The 5,332-nt window shown below is 36.0% G+C and overlaps 1 pseudogene; it reads left to right on the top strand.

The window, feature by feature from the left end:
* The first annotated feature begins 580 nt into the window (after positions 1–580).
* LOC125090053 (uncharacterized) lies at positions 581–681 on the top strand (annotated as a pseudogene).
* The last annotated feature ends 4,651 nt before the right edge of the window (positions 682–5,332 follow it).

The raw sequence follows: 5,332 nt of genomic DNA, 5'->3' as shown, positions 1-5,332 counted from the left end.
TCTGTGAAGAAATCTGCCTCATTTGTATTATTTCCAGCCCATTAGGCTCCACTGGTTTTCTGCTGTTTGCTCTGCTGTTTTCAACAATTTCTTGGAGGTGTAAATTGCTCAGTATTCTGATCCAATTTAATTCTGGAAGGGCTAGTTTTTAAGATCAATCTTTGAGGTGTGTTTTGATCTCAGGATTTATACATGGATATGTATAACAATAAGAGTGCAGAAAGTGGGAGGATGGAATGAAACTACATTAGGAGTAACATATACATCTGTGAAATTAAGTTGCTATAACCCCAAAGTCAATTCTACATTAAGATGTATATGGTATGTGGGGCACCTGGGCGGTTCAGTCAGGTGTCTGCCTTCAGCTCAGGTCATGATCCCAGGGTCCTGGTTCAAGCCCCACGTCGGGCTTCCTGCTCATCAGGGAATCTGCTTCTCCCTTTCCCTTTCCCCCTGCTCCTCCGTCCCTACTCGTGCTTGCTCTCTCATTCTCTCTCAACTAAATAAAAATTTAAAAAGATGTATATGATATGCTTCAGAGAATCTACTAAGAAAATAACTTGAAATATATAGTGAATGAGTGCTCGCTTCAGCAGCACACATTCTAAAATTGGAACAATACAAAGAAGATTAGCATGGCCCCCGTGCAAATAGGTGATGGGTTAATAGGAGGGCACTTGTGATGAGCACCAGGTATTGTACCTAAGTGATGAATCACTAAATTCTACACCTGAAACTAATATTATGCTGTATGGTAACTGGAATTTATTTTTTTTAAGATTTTAATTATTTATTTGACAGAGAAAGAGATCACAAGTAGGCAGAGAGGCAGGCAGAGAGAGAGGGGGAAGCCAGCTTCCTGCTGAGCAGAGAGCCCGATGCGGGGCTCAATCCCAGGACTCTGAGATCACGATCTGGGCTGAAGGCAGAGGCTTAACCCACTGAGCCACCCAAGTGCCCCTGGAATTTAGATAAAAACTTGAAAAACATATATAATGAATGAGAAGAGAATCAAAATTTGTCACTATATAAAACAAACTAACACCAAGGAAGGCAATAGTGGAGAAAATGAGAGACAATAAGATATAGGAAACAACAAAATAGCAAAAATAAATCATTATCAGTAATTGCTTTAAATGTAAAGGGATTAAACTCCCCAACCAAAAGATGTAGATTGGCAGAGTGGATATAAAACAAAACAGAATCCAATTATATGATGTCTACAAGAGACTCACTTTAGATCCCACACATATAGTTTAAAAATGAAATGATTGGGAAAGATATTGTGAATAATTACCAAGATAGAGAAGGAATGGCTAATACACAAAATTGACTAAATTGACTAATACACAAAATTGATTAAATTAAAAACTGTTACAAGAAACAAAGAGGGACATTATATAATATAATGATAATGAGGTCAATATACCAAGAAGATATATCAGTTACAAGCATAAATGTGGCAAACATCAGAGCTCTGAAATATATGAAGCAAATGCTGACAGAATTGAAGGGAGAGACTTCAGTACCCTACTTTCAATAATATACAGGACAACCAGACTGATGATCAATAAGAAAATAGAGGACTTGAGCAATACTATAGAACCATTGAACCTGCCATATATACCATCCAACAATAGAAAACATTTTCCTCAAGTGCACATGGAATATTCTTCATGATAGACCATATGTTAAGCCACAGAACAAGTATTAAAATTTTTTTAAAGATTGAAACTAGAATTCAATGGCATAAGGAAAACTGGAAAATCAACAAATATGTGGAAATTAATCAATACACTCTTAACTAATGAGTTGAAGAAATCACAAGGGAAATTAGAAAATATCTTTTAAAAAATATTTTATTTATTATTTATTAGAACATGAGAGGGGGGAGGATCAGAAGGTAAAGCAGACTCCCAGATGAGCAGGGAGCCCAATGTGGGACTTGATCCTGGGACTCCAGGATCATGACCTGAGCCAAAGGCAGTCACTCAACTGAGCCATCCAGGCACCCAAAATTAGGATTTTCTAATATCTAATATCTAATATCTAATTTTCTAGTATCTAATATCTTGAGACAAATGAAAACAAAAGCACTAACTACCAAAACTTGTGAGATGCAGCAGAAGCAATAATAAGAATAGACAGTAAATGTCTATATTAAAAAGATTTCAAATCAACAACTGAACCTCACACCTGAAAGAACTAGAAGAGAAGAACTAAACCCATAGGTACTAGAAGGAAAGAAACAATAAAGATCATAATAGAGAAATAAAATAGAGGATAGAAAAACAGTAGGGACAATTAAGTAAACAGTAGAGGAAATTAATGAAGTTGTTTCTCCAAAAAGATCAACACATTGACAAATCATTAGGTAGGCTAAAGAAGAGAACTAAAAGAAGAGAAGACTCAAATAACTACATTAGAAATGAAAGAGATGGAGGTTCCTCAGAATATTAAAAATAGAACTCTGGAAAACAGTATGGAGTTTCCTCAAGATGTTAAAAATAGAGCTACCCCATGACCCAGTAATTGCACTACTGGTTATTTACCTCAAAGATACAGATGTAGTGAAAAGAAGGGGCACATGAACCTCTATGTTCATAGCAGCAATGTCCACAATAGCCAAACTGTGGAAGGAGCTGAGATGTCCTTCAAGGGATGAATGGATAAAGATGTGGTTCATATATACAATGGAATATTACTCAGCATCAAAGGATGAGTACCTACCTTTTGCATTGACATGGATGGAACTGGAGGGGATTATGCTAAGTGAAATAAGCAGAGAAAGACAATTATCATATGGTTTCACTCATATGTTGAATATAAAAAATAGCGCAGAGGACCACAGGGGAAGGGAGGGAAAATTGAGCGGGAAGAAATCAGAGAGGGAGACAAACCATGAGAGACTCTCGACTCTGGAAAACCCACTGAGGGTTACAGAGGAGAGGGGCATGGAGGGATGGGGTACTTGGTAATGAGTATTAAGGAGGGCATGTGATGTGATGAGCACTGGGTGTTATACGCAACTAATGAATCATTGAACACTGCATCAAAAACAAATGGCTAATGAACATAATTAAAATAACTTTCTAGTATATGATAAAACTTTTCAATATTTATAGTACATTCTTATAAGTACTTATAAGAATAGGGACATTTTTAAAAAGATTTTATTTATTTATTTGGCAGACAGAGATCACAAGTAGGCAGAGAGGCAGGCAGAGAGAGAAAGAGGAGAAAGCACCTCCCTTGCTAAGCAGAGAGCCCAATGCGGGGCTCAATCCCAGGACCCTGGGATCATGACCTGAGCCGAAGGCAGAGGCTTTAACCCACTGAGCCACCCAGGCACCCCAGAATAGGGACATTCTTATAGTAAAACTTACTCATTGTTTATCTGAAATACAAAAATTAAAATACAAATTCGAAGGGATACATGCACCCTGATTTTATAGCATCATTATCAACAATAGCCAAACTATGGATAGAACCTAAGTGTGCATTGACTGATGAATGGATAAAGAAGATATGGTGTGTATGTATGTATGTGTGTATACATATATAGGTATAATATTATGAGCACTGGGTGTTGTATGTAAGTAACGAACCACCGAATTCTACTCCAGAAACCAATATTGCGCTGTATATTAACTACCTAAAATTTAAATTAAAAAATAATTTAAAAAATAAATAAAATTTTTAAAAAAGAAATGAAAGAAGTAATATTACCAAGTTTATAGGAGAGTACTATGAACAATTTGTGCCAGCAAACTGGATAGCCTAGATGAAATGGACAAATCGCTAGAAACACAACCTCATAAGACTGAATCATGAAGAAATAGAAAATCTAAATATACTTAGAACTAGAAAGGAGATTGAATCAGCATTCTAGTACCTTCCAACAAAGAAAAGCTTGGGATCAAACAGCCTCACTGGTGAATTCTTCCAAATGATTTTAGATCTTAATTCTTTTATGGTACCATAGGCATGTATGTAAGATATGAATTTCCCACTAAAAACATCCTTAACTGCATCCCATACATTTTGATAGGCTTTGTTTTTATTCTCCTTCAGTTCAAAATACTTTCTAATTTCTCATAATTTTTTTGAGTCCTAGAGTATTTAGAAATGTGTTGATTAAAATATTTTTGGATCCCACATTTCCTTAGTTATTGATTTCTGATTTATTTCCATTGTAGTCAGAGAACATACTTAGCATGATTTCATTTTTAAAAAAATTTATTAAGATGCTTTATGGTCTAGCATATTACTTTGCCTGGAGAGAATAATAGGGCATGCTACCTTGAAAAGAGTGTGTATTCTTCTCTTGGTAGAGTGTTCAATAAATGTCAGCTTAGTCAAATTGTTTGCTAGTATTATTTAAGTTTTCTGTATTCCTGCTGATTTTCTGCTGGATTGTTATATCAATTATTGAGAGTATATTGCTTAACTTTCCAACTTCTATGAATGAATTGTCTATATCTCCATTCAATTTTGTCAGTTTTTATTTTGTATAACTGTGGGTTCTGTTGTTAGGGGCATACATATTCATAATTGTTATGTTTTCTTGAGGAAATTATCCTTTTATTATTAAATAATGTCCTTTTTCTCTAATAACTTTTTAAAAACATATTTTATCTGATATTAATGTGACCACCCCTTCTCTCTTCTGGCCAGTCTTCATATGATGTATCTTTTTCCATTTTTTTCACCCTATTTCTGTCTACTGATAAGTTCAATTTATGTCTGCTATTTTGCTATTTTTCTATATGCCTCGTGTTTTGTTTTTTTTTTTTAATATCTACCTTGTATTTGTTAAGCAACAGTGTATTTGGCATCCCCAAGGAAGATCTGGGGTTTATCTTCTTGTTTATGAGTTTGGTATACTGATTAAAATCATTAGATGCTTTTTAAAAATTCTTTTTAAAACTCCAGTCCATATACTAGAGAAGGGGGGAAGGGCAGAGGGGAAGAGAGAGAGAGAGAGAATCTTAAGCAGGGTCCACTCCCAGGATGGAGCCCAACATCAGTGCTTGATCTCACAGCCCTGGGATCATGACCTGAGATGAAACCAAGAGTCAGCAGCCCAACCCCCGATTGCACCATCCCGGCATCCTTGTCAGAACTTTTCAAAGTCCCCTGTCCCTGTCTTATTTTCCAGTTCTCCCAACCAGTTTCATAGCCCTAGGCGGATGTGATGCTGATATTCAGAGTGACACCCCTTGCTATTGTTTTCAATAATGTCCTGAGGACAGACCTTTTCCAGAGTTTCAAACCAGGTGAGTCCCCTCTGATGACTACCAGACCTCACAGTTTCTGTACTTTCTAGTAT

This window comes from Lutra lutra, chromosome 17 (assembly GCF_902655055.1).
Source record: "Lutra lutra chromosome 17, mLutLut1.2, whole genome shotgun sequence".
NCBI lineage: Eukaryota > Metazoa > Chordata > Mammalia > Carnivora > Mustelidae > Lutra > Lutra lutra.
Note: the sequence above shows the minus strand (reverse complement) of the source record. Positions and strands in the feature narration are given on the sequence as shown.